This window comes from Nicotiana tabacum, chromosome 22, assembly GCF_000715075.1.
Source record: "Nicotiana tabacum cultivar K326 chromosome 22, ASM71507v2, whole genome shotgun sequence".
NCBI classification, from domain to species: Eukaryota; Viridiplantae; Streptophyta; class Magnoliopsida; order Solanales; family Solanaceae; genus Nicotiana; species Nicotiana tabacum.
In genome coordinates, this window is record NC_134101.1 from 82,844,774 (window position 1) to 82,867,787 (window position 23,014).

General features: G+C 38.8%; 1 long non-coding RNA gene across 1 annotated transcript; it reads right to left on the minus strand.

Annotated features, from left to right (window-relative positions):
- Window positions 1–3,482: 3,482 nt before the first annotated feature.
- On the minus strand, window positions 3,483–13,860 carry LOC142176550 (uncharacterized). The gene is made up of 2 exons (XR_012705214.1): window positions 13,347–13,860; window positions 3,483–5,663 (listed from the first exon to the last, which is right to left on the minus strand). It is a non-coding gene; the product is annotated as an uncharacterized LOC142176550 (long non-coding RNA).
- Window positions 13,861–23,014: the final 9,154 nt, after the last annotated feature.

A 23,014-nucleotide genomic window follows, 5' to 3' on the forward strand; every position in this document is an offset into this window, starting at 1 on the left:
ATGCCTGTTTAGGATGTTTGGTAAGCTGACAGGTGGTGTAGCTGCCAAAACAGGCAGTTTCTGCCAAAAATATACCAAGAAAAGCGACCAACTTTGGTCTCTATTTGGTCGCATTTCACTATAAAAATAATAATTTTCTGGGCAATAGCGACCAACCTTGGTCGCTATCTGCCCAGAATTTCTATTAAAAAAATACAATTTCTGGAAATATAGCGACCAATGTTGGTCGCTTATCTTTAGCGACCAACTTTGGTCTCTATTGTCCAGATTTTAAAATATAATATTTGGATTAGAGACCAAAGTTGGTCGCTTTCTAATGATTAATGATAAATTAAAAACAACGTATTTCATATATAGAGACCAACTTTGATCGCCAAATTTATATTATTAAATTAATATAGCGACCAAAGTTGGTCACTAAAGTCAAAATCAGAATATTTGGTCCTTTTACCTTAGAGACCAAAGTTGGTCGCTAATTAGCGACCAACTTTGGTCTCTAAAATAAAGGGACCAGCAATATGCGACCAACTTTGGTCCCTAAAATAAAGGGACCAGCAATATTGCGGCCAGGCATGTTTGGTCGCTTTTAGGCCTATAAGCGACCAACTTTGGTCGCTTTTTGTGGTTGCTTTTTGCCGGATTTCTAGTAGTGGCGACTAGTCAGGTATTTTCTTACTCCCTTCGTTTTATATTATAAGTCGTGGTTACTTAAAATAATTGTCTCAAATTATTTGTTATTTTAGAAGTTGTATACGATCAAAATCGAAGAGTATAATTTTGAAGTCTTAAAATGGGCTATAGGCCTGAGTCCGAGGAGATCCGAAGTGGGTGACGAACAGCTATCTCGGGGAATCTGATCGAGTGTGTGGCATTGACCGCATTGAGGGCAACATTATCTCGGGGTCAATCAAGAAAAAATGGGGATTTTCTTAAGGACACGCGGACCTAGGCATTAATTATAGGATAAGTGCCGTACAAGATGAGACAGATCCATACTAGGCCGTTATACACCTGTACCAATAGAATCCTTTACTTTTATGAGAGATATACTATATTGGGGTTTTCCCGTCCTACATAAAGGGGACCCCAATCACTTTATAAAGCATCAGATCATTCATTGCAATAGAACATTCTTATTATTCTCTTATTTAACGTACTCTCCAATTACTCTTTAACTTCATAGTCTTTACTTGATCATTCATACTTTGTTATTCTTAGCTAACCTCGAGGTCCTTGGATAGTCGAGCTCGAGGCCCTCTACTGTCTCAACAACATTGATTTGGTTCTTTATTTCTTCTTACTTAAGCTCAATATTACTTGTATAATCGCTAGTATTAAAATATATCACATATCTTTAAAACCACAAAATATCTTTAATTGTTACTCACATTTTTTTGAGGTAAATAGTTTTGCGCCCATCGTGGGGCTAAAGATAATAGTTATTATTTTAGTGCTAGTTTTCTGATAACACACGTTATTCTTCACACTTTTTCTTGTCAAAGTTTCTTTGATTTCAGGCTTAATCATGTCTAACACACAAAATGCACCTGCTCATGGCAGTGAATGACTTGGAGAAAATAACGGCATAGGGCTCGGTATACCACCCGTAAACCCCGGGGGAGTGACAAACGTGGAGCCAGTTGATATCAGCTCCCACAATGCTCTAAACACGGACGTAGACCCCGTAAGAAATGCACACAGGGAAGCCCAGGCCGGAGGCCAAGAAACACGAGGTTTGGAAAAAGGAGGAGTCAGCCTCCAAGTGATATTCGAAATGCTGTAAGCTAGGCAAGTCACCATCGTTCAGCTTCAAATTCAGAACAGGACTCCTAACACTGCCGAACCAGTAAAGATGCAGCACGAGCTAGTGCTAGAAAGACCTGATGAAAGCGGCTCGGGGACTGACCCCACTATCATGAAAACGCTCGAAGAATTGACTAAAAGGATCGAGTCAGGAGAAAAGAAGATAGAATATAACAACAAAAAGGAGAAAACTTACAACTCCCGGGTAGACCAGATACCGGGAGAACCTCCAGTTTTGAAGGGCCTAGATGCCCAAAAAATCATACAAAAACCTTTCCCCCCCGAGTGCGGCTCTGATGCCCTTTCCTTAGAAGTTTTGCATGCTCGATATATTGAAGTACAATGGGACAACAAACCCTAACGAACATATTACTTCGTACACTTGTGGGATCAAAGGAAATGACTTGAATGATGCCGAAATCGTGTCGGTGTTATTGAAAAAGTTCGGAGAAACGCTATCAAAAGGAGCTATGATCTGGTATCACAACTTAGCTCCTAACTCTATTGATTCATTTGCTATGTTGGTGGACGCCTTCGTAAAAGCACACGCTTGAGCCATAAAAAGTGGCCACAAGAAAATTGGACGTATTCAAAATAAAACAAAGGGACGACGAAATGCTAAGGGAGTTCGTGTCCCAATTTCAGATGGAAAGGATGGAACTATCCCCGGTCTCCGATGATTGGGTAGTTAAGGCCTATATGCAAGGTTTGAATGAAAGAAGCTCGATAACATCTGTCACACCTCCTTTTTACATACCCGAAGGTAGTATATAAGGGAGTTTTTCCACTTTAAGTGATATTATTCGAAATGGGATTATTTATTCATTTTTTGTTCAGAGTCGCCACTTGGGATGGTTTGTTTTCTGGTATCCCAAGTCACCGGTTTATTTTTAAATCCCAAATCGAGGAAGATTCGGCTTTCCTTGTGAAGTCCGCGAACCAGAAATTCTAAGTAAGGAGTTCTGTTAACCCAAGGGAAGGTGTTAGGCACCCCCGATTCCGTGGTTCTAGCACGGTCGCTTAAACTATCACAATTGGCCTATTATATGATTTTAATACATTTTTAGCCTATGGTATATTTTAAACAATTAACCACTTTTAATTAATTTTAAGAAGATTTCAACGTCATCTAAAATGCATCTTTGGACCACGCCACATGAAACGCACCCGCAACCAAAGACACATTTTATTTAACGTTGTTGAGATTTGGATTTGGGTCACATGAAATTCACACCCGAGTTTAAGGAAATTAATTTAAATTACGCGCCTAAAGAAACTACGCACTTTCAAGTTTACGACAGCCATTGAAAATTCACTAATGGCACGCCTCGATTTCTAAAGATTAAAATTAATTAAATGAGGGCCATGAGCTTTGAGATTTTATTTGGCATGGTACGCCTCAATTTATTTCAAAAGGTTATACTCAACTAAAGCAAACTACGGATGTTCATGATTCCGTTATCCTAAAATTTGAGATTTGTGTGACCGTGAACAATTAAGAAATAACTATGTAATAACCTCACTATCGCGTCTGAGTATCCAGAATTACGGAGCTAATTCATTCCATCATTGACTTTATTAAAAAAAAAATTAAGAAAACTTAATGACAACCAATGGCAGAAGTTACTTTCTCGAATTTTCAACATTGAATAGCGTTTGTAAAAATTAGAACCAACAAATCTTAAGCAATTGATTTATATCTGTGCTCGATCTCAGTCCTTTTTGTTTATGTATAACCACTTGTACATGGCCGCTTATATTTTGGCCTTTTCATTATGAAAATTTCTTTACTTGATAAAGAAAAGAGTCTGACAAGCTGATTGCTAAAGAAAACCAATTAGAGTCATATACAAATACTAGGAACAATCTCTTGTTCTGAAAACCGGTAATGCCATAGTCCGATTGTGATAACATATTTAAGAAGAGACTATCAAGAATTAAATAACCAACAAAAGAGCAAGAAATTCATTAGGAGATATATTCAATTGATTCACTTCAGATATGTCCACACCTGTAATTCTCTGGTAGAAAGATCAGCCGAATATGCTCCTAAGAAATTTGAGACTACAGATCTATGAACATTTCTTGAATGCAAACCGTAAACTTCATCTCCATCCAGTTTAAATAATTTGGACAGAAAGCTTACAGCAGGAGATACAAGAACAAACAACCAACAAACAGCTAAGATGTGAGAAGGGAGTTCGGACCATTTAGCGAAGCAACAACAATTTCAAGATCGAGCTTCTACAGTTTATAAAACCCAGGAAGAGCAAAATTTGAGCTTTGAAATCAACTTTCTTCAGACTTCTTTTTGAATTTTTAAATTTCCTGAATTGGCTGTGACAACCATTATAGAGGGAGGAGATGACTTGAAGCTAGCGGCTATTGTATAGAAGAGGAGTCTCCATGGGAGGGGAGGGTTCATTTTTTTTGTGGTGAAGAAAGGAAAAGCTGCGCTCAGCTAGAGATGGAGAAAAGATCTGATGGTATTTTTTTGTCTTAGCCCCCTTTTATGCGAGGGATTAGGGTAAAAAAAATGAAAAAAATGGGTAACGGGTCAAATGGGTATTGGTATTGGAATTGGGATGAGGTTTAAAATTATTTGGGCCATTTTAGGAATTGACCCAATTTTAGAAAAAACAAGACAAAAAATATATTCTTCCTACTTTCCTTTTCTCCTTTTTTCTTTTTTTTTAATTAATTAAAATCCTAAATTAATCTATTTTTGTAGAAATTAAAATTCTTTATTTATTTTTAACATTAGAACAACTAATTAACTAAAAAATGCTAATTTTAAAGATTAAAAGTTAAATATGTAAAAATGATAATTTTTAGGATATTTCTATGATTTAAAAATATTAAAAATGCATAAAATGCAAATAAATAAAGAAAAATTCCTAAAATAAATAAAAAATTATTTTTGGTCTATTTTTTTAGGAGTTATTTTCATGTAGGGCAAAAATCTCGTGCTCACAGCGGCCCCTCTTTGCTCGGAAACACGAAGAGTTTTCGTGCAACGATAAAATGAGCTGATACGAGTGATTTTTGCCCGTTTGAATACTCCGTGGGAAGCATTTTTGAAAGATTTGACCGCACCCTGCTTCTGAGGTTGCCTACATATCCTTGGCTATAAAGGAATCAGGCCAGTGTAGTTCGGGAAGTTTCGGTAGCTGAGACTACCATGAAGCTGTGATTTCACTGTTGCTGCTGCTGCTACTGCTTACTGAACTCCTTATTACACCATGACAAAATAAAAGAAGATGGACTAAACTATGATCTATGCATTATAAGAATCCTATCTATATCTTCAAACTTGATCTTGCAGTTCTTGTTGCTTTGTCGACCCGTACTCTCCACGTGAAATTACTTTGTTGCTGACTTGAATTGTAATCTGAGATGCTTTTCCTTTTCTCTAGGTGGACGCTTGATTGCTGAACTGGACCGTCTTCCTTCGAACATTGCTGCTTTCCCTTCGTTATTCAGGTGGGCTCCTGATTACCAACACTTGAATTGCTGCTCTGTTCTCCAGGTGGGCTCCTGATTACCGACACTTGAGTTGCTTTGTTCTCTAGGTGGGCTCCTAATTACCGACGCTTGAATTGCTTTGTTCTCTAGGTGGGCTCCTGATTGCTGAACTTGAATTGTATTCCCGTGCTCTCCAGGTGGGCGCCTGATTGCTGAACTTGAATCGTCTTCTCTTGTTACTCGATACTATTTTCCCTTGCACCTTGAACCATTTTCCCTCGAAACTTGAACTATCTTCCTTCGAAACTACTTTCCCTTGAAACTCGAGTTGTCTTCCTTCAAAACTGCTTTCCCTTGAAATTTGAGGTGTCTTCCCTTGCTCTCCAGGTGGGCGCCTGATTACAACAAAACAGACAAAATAAAAGAAATTTTTTCTGACCCAGTTTGCACTAGGATGATTTGTGAGTTGTTAGCAAAATTATAAACCACTTGTACTATTGATGCAATGATGAGAGTAAACTAAAGAATAGACTAGAAAAATTATAAACTAAGCTTGACTAAAGTAAAGTCTGACCCTATTCTCCAGGCGGGGCCCCTGATTTCAAGAAAACTAGACATTGATAACTAAAAATTGACCCCTCTTCTATCAAATTTAGAATTCCCTTTTTTTTAAATTATTATCCTAGGAGAAAATTCATCGGACTAGGTTTTCTATCTTAGGAGAAAGATTCATCAGACTAAGATTTTGATCCTAGGAGAAAGTTCATCAGACTAGGTCTCTTTTCTACTTTTTTTTTTGTTTTTTTTGTATCTTAGGAGAAAGATTCATCCGACTAAGACGTTTATCCTAGGAGAAAATTCAGCAGACTAAGATTTTGATCCTAAGAGAAAATTCATCAGACTAGGTTTTCTATCTTAGGAGAAAAATTCATCAGACTAAGACATGTGATCCTAGGAGAAAGTTCATCAGACTAGGTCTTCTATCTTAGGAGAAAAATTCATCAGACTAAGATTCTGATCCTAGGAGAAAAGTCATCAGACTAGGTCTTCTAATTTATTATCTTAGGAGAAAGATTAATCCGACTAAGATTTTGATCCTAGGAGCAAATTCATCAGACTAGGTCCTCTATCTTAGGAGAAAAATTCATCAGACTAAGATTGTGATCCTAGGAGAAAGTTCTTCAGACTAGGTTTTCTATCTTAGGAGAAAAATTCATCAGACTAAGATTTCGATTGGGAGGAAAGTCCATCAGACTAGAACTTTTTATCCTAGGAGGAAAAATGTAAAGATCAATGGCAAGATTTTATGCACAATAGCAAGACAAATAAAGGCAAAGATTTGAGAAACTTCCCTTTGTCGGCTCTTCTCGTCTTTTCTTTTTCTTCTCTTTTTGTTTGTTTTTTTTCTTTTTCATTTTTTTTCTCTTTTTGAATCACTTTCCTTGCACTGCTTTGTTCCTATTTCATACAAAGAAAAATTTGTCAGTTTTGAAAATGGTGGTCGCTTTGTGGCCTTGAGTCTTGGGCAGCTTGACTTCTGCTCAATCAGCTTGAGTCAGTCTCAAAAGACTTTTGTTCTGCACCAATTCTGATTGTTTCACACCAGTACCATTTGTATTTGCAGCTCAAACAGCCTTATCCCAATTGAAGATCTTTTCTGATGTCTTGAATGACTTCCTGCTTTTGAGCAATTTGTCTGTTAGAGAGAATCACAAGTTATCTTTTCTTATGCCAAATAGGCTGACAAGAGTCTTTTGGGGGAGCCTTTGCATGAATCCTCAAGGCACGTTGAAAGTAACAACCGAGTGTACTAGCCAAATTTACTTTGTGCAACTGAAAAGCTGGTAGCAGATTTTGAAATCTTTTCTTGCTTGTTTTGACAAGGACTGACTCAGAGGGAAGGACACAATGCTATAAAGAAACAATATAACAAGAAATGCCCCCTGTCAGAAGGACAGAAGGAAGAGTTTTTTTTTCAATAACTAGCCTTAATGGTCATGACATGCATTTTGGACTCAACGGCCTGATCTATCAAGCTAATCCAATCTTCCCTTTTGCTATTCTTATGAGCTTTGAAGTCGGGCTTGTTCGTGCCAATTCTTTGCATCAGCTTCATGACTCACTTTCGACTAGTGGTTCCCCGAGGGGTTTTCATCAACAAGTCTCTCTCATTTATTCATCTCTGCTTACCGTCGTCTTACAGTGCCCGTGAGGGTTTTCACCAATAAGACTCTCTCATTTTTCTTTTCTTTTTCTTTCCCTTTTTGTGAGAAACTCGACGGTGTTCTACGTCATGTGACAATCGTTGCTCATTGCATGCTTCTGTTGGCATTCTTGAAGGCATATCGGGAGATCTTATCTGTAAGGATTTTGGATAGGGTTGGAAAGAAAGAACATCATGAAGGCTCAAAATAAACTCAAAGTAAAGGGGGTTGTGGACTTACAACTCTTGGAATCGACTCTTTCAAAAGTGAAATAAAATCTCTGCCCCAGTTTCAGATGCTGGGGATTTTTGGATTTTTCTATTTTTTCAATTTTTTCTTTTTCTTCTATATTCTTATCTGGTTGGACCGAACCGTGAGGCTACCTACGTACCCTTTTTTTTAAAGGAATCAGGTCTCACGTAGTTCAAACATCTGACCTAACTATAATTCATTTTTCAAAACAAATTGCCCCAACTTTTATTTTTTTGAGTGCAGACAATTCTTTTCTTCTTTTTTTTTCTTGAACTTGCTAAGAATTGCCCCAGTTTGTACTCTTGGGACATAGACTCTTTTTTTCTTTTTTCTTTTTTTTTTTCTCTTTTTTTTAATTTTTCTTTTTTTCGACTCTAAACTTGATTCCAAAAGAGGGTGGCCAAAGAAAATAACACATGCTCAAAGGGGTGGCAAAGGATATAAAGTGCTTGGGTAGCGGAAAAAGGGCCTCCTAGCCTCGAGAATGCCAATCATGTTATCTTTTCGCGATCCCAACATTGACGAACATGTCTGTCTTCTTGGTGTGTCGTGGTCACAAGACACTTTCCATCCCTTAATGTCAAACTTCAATTGATTCTTCCTCAAGCCCGATCTTCACAATGATTTGAAGGTGAATTTTACTTGACCTCAGTTCCAAAGTACTTCAACTCTTTATTCATCCTCAAAAGTGTTTTTTCTTCTTCTTTTTTTTTGTTATCCAATTCCAGATTAAATCAGTTTCTAAGATTTGGCCAAAATTTTCGCATGCATGTCATGTCATTAGAACTAGCGAGAAAAGAATTAGAAATAGAATGACATAAAAGGACAAACTGTATTTTATTGAATAAGGATGGAAGGGTTTGACAACTAAACAAGCAACCTAAAATCCGAGTACAACCCTAAAATAACCCGGCTAATGAAAATAGCAACAGAACAGACAGACAAGACTCACACAACATAATGGAGGGATAGAAAGTTTTGACTCAATAAAACAAATAAAATCTGGATCACAACCCTGAAATAACCCAGATAATAGAAAAAACATCAAAACAAGCTACCAAGATTCCTTCCTAGTGAGAAGGGAATGACTTTTCAATTGTTAGGCTTGACATTTAGCCACAAATTTGCTCATCAGAATCAGTAAAGCCTTCTCCAATTTAAACATCATTAACTTCAGTTAGCAAGTTCCCGAGAGGATTCTCATACTTCATGTTGCCAGGCATCATCCCCACAAAGTGTGCATCATGATATGCAGGTAAAGGATTCTGCGCGATATTCTGGGTGTCACTGTCTTGGATCACAATCAGGTTTCCCTGGATCATCCTTTCTATTTCTCTTTTCAAATCCCGACAGCTTTCAGCATTGTGCCCCTGGGCATTGGAATGGTATTCACACCTTTTAGAAGGGTCAAAGCTTCTCTCACCTGGGTCCACATGATTTGGAGGAATAGGTTCAATCATGTCATAATGCTTTAACTTCTCAAATAAGCTTGCATAGGACTCTCCTATTGGTGTAAAATTATCTTTCAACCTTTGTTCCCCTTTATACCTATGGCTTGGATGTGGGTTATAGGGCACCTGAAAATTTTGTGGAGACTGTTGGAGATTTCGTGATGCTTGTGCTCGCCTTCTAGGGTGTTTTGGTGGCTGGACAACATACTGAGGTGGAGTGACAAAGTATTGAGGGTTATGAGGTAGATAATACTGCTCAGGGGAGTCATGGAAAACTTGAGGAGGCTGCTCAACCTTCGAGATGTTCTCCTGGGACCTCTTCTCGACCCCGATGTCATCATGATTTCTTCAACCTTCTCATTTGTGTCGCTAAAAATATCATATTCAACCCGAACAACCTGAGTTGCGGCTTTAAAATCTGCTTGACTAATAATTTTGCCTGTCTTAAGACCATTCTCTACCATTTCTCCCATTTTGATTGCTTCCGAGAAGGATTTGCCAACTGCGGACATCATGTTTTGAAAGTAATCTGGCTCTTGCGCTTGAAGGAAGACAGTGATTAGCTCATGGTCATCTATGGGTGGCTTAACTTGAGTTGCTTGCTCTCTCCATTTAATGGCATATTCCCTGAAACTTTCACTTGGTTTTTTCTTCAGGTTTGAAAGGGAAATGCGGTCTGGGGCAATGTCGATGTTGTATTGGAACTGTTTGACAAAGGCCAATGCCATGTCATCCCAGACGTACCAGTGAGACCTGTCTTGATCCATAAACCATTCGGAGGCTACTCCCGTAAGGCTTTCCCCAAAATAAGCTATCAACAATTCTTCATTTCTTCCCACACCTCTCAGTTGATTGCAATACCTTTTCGGGTGGGCTATGAGATCTCCATATCCATAATACTTTTCAAATTTGGGAGTCTTGAAACCAGGAGGCAAGTGGACATCGGGGAACATGCATAGATCTTTGAAGGCAACACTCTTTTGACCTGCCAACCCTTGCATGTTTTTCAACCGTTGTTCTAAGCTTTTCACTCTTTGCGTCATTTCTTCCTGTACCATCTTTTGGGCAGGCTTCTCATGTTTGCAGGAAGATCAAACGAGTACGAGTGGTACTCAGGAGAGTGATACTGCTCTTGCTGTGTAGCAAATTGTGACTCATGATGAGGTTGTCCTTGACCACTGGCCCATGCTTGACACATTTCGGTCATTTGCTGTTTCAGTATTCTATTTTTCTCAACCATAGTAGACTCTTGTTGAACCCTCTGACCCCGAGTCTCTTGAGCACTTGTAATAGCTTCGATGTCAGTTATCATTTTTCCTTGGATCTTGTGCTTCCAGCTTACCACAAACTGACCACCTCAACTTTCTTCACAATTCAAAACAAAACATGTTAGAATGGACTCAGTCTGTCCTTATTATTATCAGTATTTTTTCAATTCTTTATTTTTTTCACTTCTTTTTAATGGTGATCGAACCTGATGTGGGTTGCCTACATATCATGTGGGAACATGAATCAGATCTTGCGTAGTTCGGGAAGATCATGAATAAAGTAGAAAGGGAATATTTTTTATTTTATTTTTTCGATATTTTTTTTTCGAAAGAAAGACTTATAAAGAAGAAAGGGAATATTTTTGGATTTTGATTTTTCTTCAGCATTTTTGCAAAGAAAGACTTTTAAAGAAGAAAGATTTTTTTTTTGAATTTTTTTCTGGAATTTCGAAAGAAAAACTTCTAAAGAAGAAAGAAAATATTTTTTGGAATTTTATCTTGAATTTATAAAAGAAATGCTTCTAAAAAAATAAAATATTTTGAATTTTGAATTTTCTTTTCAATTTTGAAAAAAGAATGAAAATATGTTTGAATTTTTGGAAGAAATTAAAAGAAAATATTTTTGTATTTTTTTTAAAAAACAATTAGGGTCTAAAAGAAAGGCTTTTTAAAGAAGCAAGTAATGGAAAATATTTTTGGACTTTTTGAAAATTGGGTGTCTCAAAAAAAAACTTTTCTAGAGAGGAAGTAAAGGAAAATATTTTTGGATTTTTTTGAAAATTATGGGCCGGAACCGATGAGGTTTGCCTACGTATCTCACATCCGGTGAGAATTAGACCTGCGTAGTTCGCCCGTTTTGACGGAACAAGAAAAACATGACTTATTTTGAAATGACCTCTTTTTCTATTTTTCAAAATTTCGGCAGAGTTTCAGGATATTTCAAATATCTACATCTCACTCTCTTTTCTTTTCTTTTTTTTTTTTGATTTTTTTTCCTTTTATATTTTTTTCATTTTCTTTCCTTATTCCAGAAGCCAGTCAATATGCAAGCCAAAACAGACAGATACGCAAGTAGCACGTAAGATGTATCAGGATGGTCTTTTAATTTGTGTGCACCAGTCCTAGACGGACCCAACCCCTTGAGTCCCCAAAGTCAAATGCACGTGATGCAAACAAGCGTTCCTACTAGGGATCCGACATGAGACTATGTTATTTTAGGTTTAAAACCTAGGTGTATTGTTCTAGACCTGGCTTACCCGAGCGGACAACTCGAGCCGACGGGGGGCAGTGTACCGGAAATACAGAAGCTTCACCGGCTTTGCAACTTGTCCGAACCTCGTTCTAAAATTTGGGATATGACTCTAACAGAAGAGAAGTCACACGAGTGCACACTCCTCCATGATTTAGAAGACTCAGAGACAAGAAGGGTTTTGTAGCAGTTTATATACAGTTCACAGAATATCAAAGCGATAAAAGAAAGCACATTAGGCCCAAACATGTAACAAAATCAGATAATAAATAAAGCCAACTATAACAATTCATCTAAGTTCAAATTCTAAACCCTGAACCAGAGATTCTGGGTTCTTGTCCTCAGTAGAGTCTCCAGAGCTGTCACACCTCCTTTTTACACATCCGAAGGTAGTATATAAGAGAGTTTTTCTATTTTAAGTGACATTATTCGAAATGAGATTATTTATTCATTTTTTGTTCATTTTTTGTTCAGAGTCGCCACTTGGGATGATTTGTTTTCTGGTGTCCCAAGTCACCGGTTTATTTTTAAATCCCAAATCGAGGAAGATTCGACTTTCCCTGTGAAGTCTGCGAACCAGAAATTCTAAGTAAGGAATTCTGTTAACCCGAGGGAAAGTGTTAGGCACCCCCGGATTCTGTGGTTCTAGCACGGTCGCTTAAACTATCACAATTGGCCTATTATCTGATTTTAATACATGTTTTAGCCTATGGTATATTTTAAACAATTAACCGCTTTTAATTAATTTTAAGAAGATTTCAATGTCATCTAAAATGCGTCTTTGGACCATGCCACATGAAATGTACCCGCAGTCCGAAACATATTTTATTTAACGTTGTAGATATTTGGATTTGGGTCACATGAAATGCACACCCGAGTTTAAAAAAATTAATTTAAATTATGCGCCTAAAGCAACTACGCACTTTCAAGTTTGCGACGGGTATGGAAAATTCACTAATGGCACGCCTCGAATTCTAAAGATTAAAATTAATTAAATGAGGGCCATGAGCTTTGAGATTTTATTTGGCATGACACGCATCAATTTATTTCAAAAGGTTATACTCAACTAAAGCAAACTACGGATGTTCATGATTCCGTTATCCTAAATTTTGAGATTTGCGTGACCGTGAACAATTAAGAAATAACTATGTAATAACCTCACTATCAACGTCTGAGTATCCAGAATTACGGAGCTAATTCATTCCATCATTGACTTTATTTAAAAAAAAATTAAGAAAACTTAATGACAACCAATGGCAGAAGTTACTTTCTCGAAATTCCAACATTGAATAGCGTTTGTAAATATTAGAACCAACAAATCTTAAGCAACTGATTTATATCTGTTTATGCTCGATCTCATTCCTTTTTGTTTATGTCTAACCACTTGTACATGGCCGCTTATATTTTGGCCTTTTCATTATGAAAATTTCTTTACTTGATAAAGAAAAGAGTCTGACAAACTGATTGCTAAAGAAAACCAACTAGAGTCATATACAAATACTAGGAACAATCTCTTGTTCTGAAAACCGGTAATGCCATAGTCCGATTGTGATAACATATGTAAGAAGAGACTGTCAAGAATTAAATAACCAGCAAAAGAGCAAGAAATTCATAGGAGATATATTCAATTGATTCACTTCAGATATGTCCACACCTGTAATTTTCTGGTAGAAAGATCAGCCGGACGTGCTCCTAAGAAATTTGAGACTACAGATCTATCAACATTTCTTTAATGCAAACCGTAAACTTCATCTCCAACCAATTCAAATAATTTGGGCAGAAAGCTTACAGCAGGAGATACAAGAACAACCAACCAACCAACAGCTATGATGTGAGAAGGGAGTTTGGACCATTCAGCGAAGCAACAACAATTTCAAGATCGAGCTTCTACAGTTTATAAAACCCAGGAAGAGAAAAATTTGAGCTTTGAAATCAACTTTCTTCAGACTTCTTTTTGAATTTTTAAATTTCCTGAATTGGCTGTGACAACCATTATAGAGGGAGGAGAGGACTTGAAGCTAGCGGCTGTTGTATAGAAGATGAGTCGCCATGGGAGGGGAGGGTTCAATTTTTTTGTGGTGAAGAAAGGAAAAGGTGCGCTCAGCTAGAGATGGGGAAAAGATCTGATGGTATTTTTTGTCTTAGCTATGTGAGGGATTAGGGTAAAAAAATGAAAAAAAGGGTAATCGGTCAAATGGGTATTGGTATTGAAATTGGGCTGGGGTTTAAAATTAATTTGGGCCATTTTAGGAATTGACCCAATTTTAGAAGAAACAAGACCAAAAATATATTCTTCCTAATTTCCTTCTCTCCTTTTTTCTTTTCTTTAATTAATTAAAATCCTAAATTAATCTATTTTTGTAGAAATTAAAATTCTTTATTTATTTTTAACATTAAAACAACTAATTAACTAAAAAAATGCTAATTTTAAAGACTAAAAGTTAAATATGTAAAAATAATAATTTTTTATGATTTTCCTATGATTTAAAAATATTAAAAATGCATTAAATGCAAATAAATAAAGAAAAATTCTTAAAATAAATAAAAAATTATTTTTGGTCTATTTTTTTAGGAGTTATTTTCATGTAGGACAAAAATCACGTGCTCACAACATTTCGACAGATAAAACAAAACTTGACTGAATATGCTGCCGTGACATGGTCGGATGTGCACAATCGATATCAGTCAAAAATTATGTCTAGGATGACCAGTTGGGAACCCCCTCGGGCTTGGTTCACCCGAATAGATTTGCAGTCAAACCCCTAATGGACACAGACCGGGATCAAGATTCAACAAAGAACGGTATCAACCATACGATCAAAGAAACAACGGCCCAAGCCATAATACCTCTTGGAGTGATTGAAGAAGTGACCAAGGTCTAGGTTCTCGGGGGCTCATGAGCAAGACTCGGTTCGATAAGCACGTCTACCCCGCCAAAGTGCCCCGATTATCATAGTACAATTTCAGCATACATACATCAGGGATCTTCTCGGATATTGGGAGAAACAAAGATACTAAGTGGCCCAGGCCAATATAGACCGATCCCTCCCAAAGGAACCCGAACTTGACGTGCAAGTATCATGGCACGAATAGTCACAGAACGGAGGACTGCAGACAACTAAGGGAGGATGTGGCTAGGTTATTCAATGAGGGCCACCTTCGAGAATTCCTAAGTGATCGGGCTAAGAATCACTTCAGGGAGAGAGATGCAGGCAGGGAGAGTGAACCAGAAGAGCCCCAACATGTCATTCACATGCTCATCGGCGGAGTCGACGTCAACAAAGGTACCAAAGTATCCATCACTAGGGAAAAGCTGACTCGGGACTACTTGCCCGAGGACACCCTCATATTCAGCGAAGAAGATATCGAGGCTCTATCTCAACCTCATAACGATGCTCTGGTAATTTCTATCCTTTTAAATAAAGTTCAAGTTAAACATGTTTTTGTGGATCCACATAGTTCAGCGAATATTAGTAGGTCCAGGGGTGGAGCAGTGTAATGCTCCGTGAAATTTTTACTCAAAAACCCGAAATCTCGTAGTGCCAAGTTAAGAATATGTGTTAGAAATTTATAAAATTCTTCGCGGCTCAAACCTTTTGGATTGATCTGTGCATTAAAAAGTTAAGGAAAACTGTTTTTCAGAAGAGCGTGTTTCTGCGGCCCATTATGTGACTGTATAACAACAATGCGACCGCATATCTGCCGTAGAGCTAGACAGAGTGTTGGATAATTTTGAGGACAACTATATGGCCAATTATGCAATCGCATAATCAATATGCGGGCCATATAAGCTCCTTGGGATTTTTGCGTAGGGCAGTTCTGCGGTGCATTATGCGATCATAGAACAAGTATGCGGACCACATATTGACCGCATACCCGGGCAGAGTATTCTAGTCTTGAGGGCTACTTTTGTGGTCCCTTATGCGGGCTGCATATCAGTAATGCGATCGCATATACAACCGCAGATTGAGTTGGGACTCCTATTTTTTAACTTTTAAAACCCGACCCCATTCCGTTAAAAAAACCCCATTAATCCCTTTTGTGCTATTTGTTACTACATTTAGAGTGAGAGAAATAGTTCTAGAGGGAGAAAGTGATCCTAACCAAGTCTCTATTCAATCCTTGGCCAAATCTTTGAAGATTATCAAGTAAAGTTACTAAGTCTTCACCCTAAGAGGTAAGAGCTTGTGCTCTTATCTTTGATTTCAAAATTCCTACTGGAATAAGTAATTAACAGGTGGGTTCATGGGTATAAGGATGAATTTTCTTGCATGCATGTGTGATAAAAAGGGTATGTGGAGGCTGTGAGCTAAAAAATATTACAAATGGGGTGTAGGATGATAGATTCTCTCACCAAAAAGGCCATAAAATCATAATGCACATAGATTCTCTCACCAAAAAGGCCATAAAATCACAATGCACACTTAGTGCTTGATAATGTTCCCAAATAAGCTAGAATCTTGATTATCCCTCTAATTCTTGGTTCAACTTGTACTTCTCATAAAATAGATTGATGTTGCTAGGAGTTCCGGAATTATTGTAAGAATTTAAGGAAAGCTTTATTGAGGTATGTATGGCTAAAACCTCCTCTTCGTAGAAATTGAGCTCCCATGGTGTCCATGTAAATGTTGTAAGTCCGAAAATTGATTGATGTAGTACATGTTATTTCAAGTGGAATGGTGTTGCAAGAATATATGTGAAATGTGTGTCTCAATGTGCTTAATATGCTATTCTTGGTAAATTGAGGATGTGTGAAGAATGTGAACTATGTGCTAAAATGCCTAGATTTAAAGTCAAGTTTAAATCGAGATTGTTATGCCAAACTATGTGAAATCCTCTCTATGCTTACAACTTGAATTGCTCTTGAATGTGCCTATTATCTTAAATTGCAAGGTTAATGTTGAAAGTGGAAATGATGTGAAATGTGGGGGAAAAGAGTTTGAGTTATGAAATGTGGCCTAGTGGCAAGTATGATGTGATAATTGTGGCCTCAAGTGCCAATGAACTAATATATGTGAAATAAAGATTGAAATAAGATGATTGATGGAAAAGGAAAAACGTCTTGGTAAGACGGCCTAGCCGATCGGGCCTTGATCGGATGCCATGCTACATACATGGTGGTATTATGCTGATATTGAAACCGGAAAGTGAGAATGAAATTGTGACTGAGGTACATGTCTCAACTGAGGCAACCTAGCCGATTGGGTCGTGATCGCACTCCGCGTAAGAAAGCGGGGTTATTGTGAACGATGATGCATCAGTATGAAATATACCAACCTAAAGCTATGGAAATTACGTGAAAGCTATGTGATCCCTTTTATTTGTTGATGTGGTGATTGTTTAAAGCTTTTGTTAGTCTTTATGGTTTCTTTATTCTTTTATGGTTATTCTTTCTAATGAGATGGTGTTTAGTTATACATACTAGTACTATTCCATGGTACTAACGTCTCTTTTGCCGGGGGTGCTACACCCTTGAATGGATGTAGGTGGTTCCGTAACAGACAGTGGCGATCACAGGTAGTAGAGCATCCTCCTTTCAGCAATCTTGGTGAGCCCCTTATCTTCCAGGGGTTATGCAGTATATCTTTTGGTATAAATTACCATTTTTGTGGTATAGCCGACAACTATTACCGGCATTGTCATAACTGTCTTTTGTATCCTTAGAGGATCCATAGACATTTGTGTGGGTTATGTACGGGCATTGGATGGATCACTAGACTATGTTGTAATTCTAAACTCTTGCCCTTCTAAACTGTAATTGTATGAATTTTGGAGACATAACTATGGGTTAACGGTTGTAATATAAAATGAACTAGCAATGTTATATGTACTATCTTTCCTACTATCTAATTAAATGAGAGCATGGTTCCTTGAACATAGTGAGTTGGGTAGAAGGTGTCGAAAAAGGCTTGCTCAGTTGGATTCACTCGATTGAGCGCCGATCTCGCCTCCTGAGGTTGTGGTATGACAAGCAGCTCGGGCTGCTCGATCAAATCATACCGGAATCTCGGGTCTTGAATGACTTTAACATGGCAAGCGAGACAACCAAGGGAGAAGTCATCCTCCTAATTAATGTGGCCGGAACCATACAAAACACAAAATTTCATGTCATTGAAGGTGACATGAGATACAATGCTTTGCTTGGAAGGCCGTGGATCCATAGCATGAGAGTGGTACCATCGACCCTCCACCAAATGATGAAGTTTCTGCAAAGGATGCCTTAAAAATAGTATATGGAGAGCATCATGTAGCCAAGGAAATGTTCGTAGTGCACGACTCAGCACTGGTGTCGACTTTATCCACATCAGAGAAATCAAAGGACGAACATGCGGCCAAATAGCAATTACAGTTCATGCCCTCAGTCGAGCCCCGAAGGACAAATGTCCGATGAACAGGTGGTTGGGGATGAAGAAGAAGATTTCCTCACTCCTCGAACCTTCGTTGCCCCCGAAGAATCAGATACGATGAAATCAACGATCGAAGAGCTCGAACAGGTCATATTAATCAAGCATTTTCCGGAACAAAAGGTATACCTGGGGAAAGGGTTAACCCCTGAACTCAGGAAAAAACTCATTCAATTTCTTGTCGATAATGTTGATTGCTTCGCTTGGTCCCATTTAGATATGACAGGGATCCCACCAGAGATAACTACACACTGACTAAGTGTCCATCCTAGATTCAAACCAGTGAAGAAAAAGAGGAGACCTCAGTCCGAGGTAAAACATGCATTCATAAGGGAAGTAAAATATCCTGAATGGCTAGCTAACGTAGTGGTAGTCCCTAAAAAGGGAAATAAACTTAGAATGTGTGTAGATTACAAAGATTTGAACAAAGCATACCCTAAAGATTCTTTTCCATTGCCCAACATTGATCATTTGATCGATGCTACGTCCGGCCACGAGATCCAAAACTTTCTCGACGCCTACTCCGGGTACAACCAAATTCAAATGAACCCGGAGGACCGGGAAAAAACTTCATTCATCACCAAGTATGGAACATATTGTTATAATGTAATGCCCTTAGGGCTAACAAATGCTGAAGCCACATATCAATGCTTAGTTAATAAGATGTTCGAACATCAAATAGGCAAATCCATGGAGGTGTATATTGATGATATACTAGTTAAGTCAATGCGCGTAGAGGACAATTTGACCCATTTGCAGGTAATGTTCGACATCCTTAGAAAGTATAACATGAAGCTCAACCCCGAGAAGTGCGCTTTTGGGGCCGGCTCGGGCAAGTTCTTAGGTTTCATGGTGTCGAATAGAGGCGTCGAGATCAATCCCGATAAAATCAAATCCATCGAGGAAATCACTGTGGTAAATAATGTGAAAGCCATTCAACGGCTGACCAGACGAATAACGGCCCTGGATCGATTCATCTCGAGTTCATCGGATTGTAATCATCATTTCTTCTCCCTGCATAAAAAGAAGAACAACTTTGCATGGACCCCGAAATGCCAGCGAGCCCTAGAAGAATTAAAACGGTATCTGTCGAGCCCACCCTTGCTCCATACTTCGAAGGAGGATGAAATGCTCTACTTGTATTTATCCGTGTCTGAAGTAGCGGTAAGTGGTGTGTTGGTTCGAGAAGAGCAAGGTATGCAATTTCCTTTTTATTATGTGAGTCGGACCTTAGGGGTTGCCAAAACCAGGTATCCACATTTGGAAAAGTTAGCTCTTGCATTAATAAGCACATCTAGGAAATTAAAACCATATTTTCAATGCCATACTATATATGTATTAACTACATATTCGCTTCGAAAGATCTTGCATAAGCCCGAATTATCAGGCAGACTGGCCAAATAGGCCATCAAACTTGGAGGATATGATATCGAATATCAACCCAAGACGAGCATCAAGTCTCAAATTTTGGCAGACTTTGTGGACGACTTCGCACCTGACCACGTGCCCGAAGTAGAAAAATAACTCTTGCTAAAAACAGGTACATTGGCAAGGGTTTGGACCCTCTTCACAGACGGTGCCTCGAATGTGAAAGGATCCGGGCTCGACATTGTTTTGAAACCACCTACGGGCGGTGTTATTAGACAATCTATCAAAACTTCTAAATTGACTAACAATGAGGCCGATTATGAAGCCATGATTGAAGGTCTTGAGCTAGCCAAGGGCCTCAGAGCAGAATTTATCGAGGCCAAATATGATTCCCTTTTGGTGGTAAACCATGTACATGGAAGCTTTGAGGTCCCAGACAAACGAATGTAGAGGTACTTGGACAAACTTCAAATAATATTGCACCACTTCAATGAGTGGACACTGGACCATGTACCTCGAGAACAAAATGATGAGGGCAACACACTAGCAAACTTGGGATCATCAGTCGAAGAAGACGATATCGTCCCGGGGGCCGTCATCCAGTGGTCAAAGTCAGTAATCGAAGAAGGCCATGCAGAGATTAACTCGACAAGCTTAACATGGGATTGGAGGAACAAGTACATCGACTATTTAAAGCATGGGAAGCACCCCGCAGACCCAAAAGAGTCAAGAACACTCCGAACCAAAGTGGCTCGATTCTTGCTCGATGAAAATGGAACATTATACAAAAGAACCTTCGATGGTCGAATGGCAGTGTGCTTGGGGCCCAGGGATACGGATTATATACTGCGGAAAATCCTTGAGGGCTCCTGTGGGAACCATTCTAGTACAGACTCTTTGATTCACAAAGTGATCAGAGTAGGATATTATTGGGATATCATGGAAAAAATACCAAGTAATTTTTTTGAAAGTGTGATAAGTGCCAGAGATTTGCACCAACAATTCTCCACCCCAGTGAACAACTTCACTCGGTCCTATCCCCATGGACATTTATGAAATAGGGGATAGACATCGTCGGCCCCCTACCAACGACGCTAAGTAAAGGTAGATTCATTTTGTTTATAACTGACTACTTTTCAAAATGGATTGAAGCGCAGGCCTTCGAGAAGGTAAGAGAAAAAGAAGTCATGGACTTCATATAAGACCACATCATATGCCGGTTCGGGATACCCGCTGAAATAGCATGTGACAATGGAAAACAATTCATCGGCAACAAAGTGACGAAATTCCTCGAACAACATTAAATCATAAGGATCCTATCAGCACCTTACCACCCAAGTGCAAATGGGCAAGCCGAGTCCATCAACAAAACCATTATCCAAAACTTGACGAAAAGGCTAGATGATGCCAAGGGGAAATGGAGAGAGGTGTTGCCCGAGGTATTATGGGCATATAGGATGACACCTAAGTCAAGCACGGGGGAGACCCCATTTTTATTGGTGTGTGGGTCCGAGGCTTTAATCCTAGTCGAAGTCGGAGAGCCTAGCGCAAGGTTTCAGCATGCCACCGAAGGTTCAAATAACGAAGCAATGAACACTTCTCTCGAGCTACTGGATGAAAAGTGTGAGGCTACATCAATACGAATTGCCACAGAACAACAAAGAATCAGAAGGTATTAGAAAGTCACTCTTAACACTCGAGACCCAAACAAAGGGAAGCTAGGTCCCAATTGGGAAGGACCATACTGTGTCCTCGGAGTCATAGGGAAAGGATCATACAAACATAGCACAATGGAAGGTGAACAACTACCATACAACTGGAATATATCAATGCTCAAGCGATATTACTGCTGAGCTCGAAGACCTTAAGGTTGAAAGCATGCGTTGCACTCTTTTTCCCTTAGATCGAGTTTTATCACAAATGGGTTTTACCAGCAAGCTTTTAATGAGACAACACTTATATGCTACCTACGGGTCACTCAACAAGTATTCAAGGCTTCTTTTAAATCAATCTTGAATACTGGGGGCATCACCTTCGGAGGTTATAACTTTGAGATAGATATTTCATGCTTAAGAAGGCCTCGATAGGAGAGCTTTTTAATGGGCCAAATGGTCAAATGAACCATGTCCATATAAAATGATAGAGCCTCGATGGCAAAACATGTACGCATGTATTAACCTTTTTGAAGAAACATCTTGGTTACATCAAAAACACTTTATATCTCACTCGAGCTCCACACTTGCAATCCTACGGGAAGTAGCTCAAGGTTCAAAGAACCCCGAAATACCTGGGGACTGTCACTGACAGTCAATACAAGACCTCAAAGATGCACCTCCTCGAAACAAAGGCCAAGGCCAACTCACTCGGGGACTAACATTTCGAACAAGTTCAGAAAGTTATCGGGAAAATAGTCTAAGTGACAAACCCGAAGGCTACGACCATACTAAAGACTATGGTCTTACAAGACTACAGTAAAAAAATATGACTCAGAGATGTCCCACTTTCGCTATAAATTAAAGGTCTCCGAACATTGAAAAACCGGTTAAATCAGGCTACCCCCGGCAAAAGCAAAACATAAGGTGCCTCGATAAATTCGGCCTCAAAAAACCTAAGGGCTTCAATAAATCAGGTCTCGAACAGTCCAAGGGCTTCGATAACACCAGCCTTCGAAAAACCCTTAAGAGGCATTCAACTATGTCCACACAAACAAGAACGACTAATAAGGTTCCGATACGTCGAGCCTTCAAAAAATCTAACGGGTACAAACATGCATGCTAAGGCATAACTAAAAATCTCATTAAGTCTTTTATCCAAAGAGAGGGAAAAATACATAGCCATATTAGAGGCCGAAATGGCCTAATTTAATGAGCCTAAGGTCCAACCTAAAAGAGCCTAAGGGCCAACCTAAAAGAGCCTAAGCGCCAACTTTAAAGAGCCTAAGAGCCAACCTAAAAGATCCTAATGTCCAACCTAAAAGAGCCTAAGGGCCGATATACAAGAGCTAAGGGCCAGCTCAAAAAGAAATATAAGGTCAATGACCTATGGGGGTGTGAGACCCATTCTCATTTAACTTGGACCAAAAGGACCCGAGCCCGCATTAATTTAACTTTAAAGTTTGGCTCGAGGATCATCTAAAACCCTATGGGGGTACGATCATGGGCAACAAAAGACTAAGGGCTTATTGCGAGTCTAAACCAGTACTCAAACTTTGCATGTGAATCATCCAAAATAATTTATGAACAGAGACAAAATAAAAAGTCAGCACAAATCAAGAATAGAGCAAAAACTACTTTATATTCATCCGGGAAATTTAAAAAGCATATTACAACGAAGAAAATTTATACAAAAATATTAACCTAATCTATTTTTGGGGCCACACCCCTAAGAGTACCATCCTCATCTCCGGTAGCTTTATCTTCTTGAGCCTCTTCCCCGTCAGAAGCATCTTCTTCACTTTTTCCATCCCCGGAGCCACTCACTACGTCCTCATCATTAGAGGAGGCAAGAAACCTAGCATCAGTTTCCCGTGCTTGTGCTTCGGCTGTCTCCT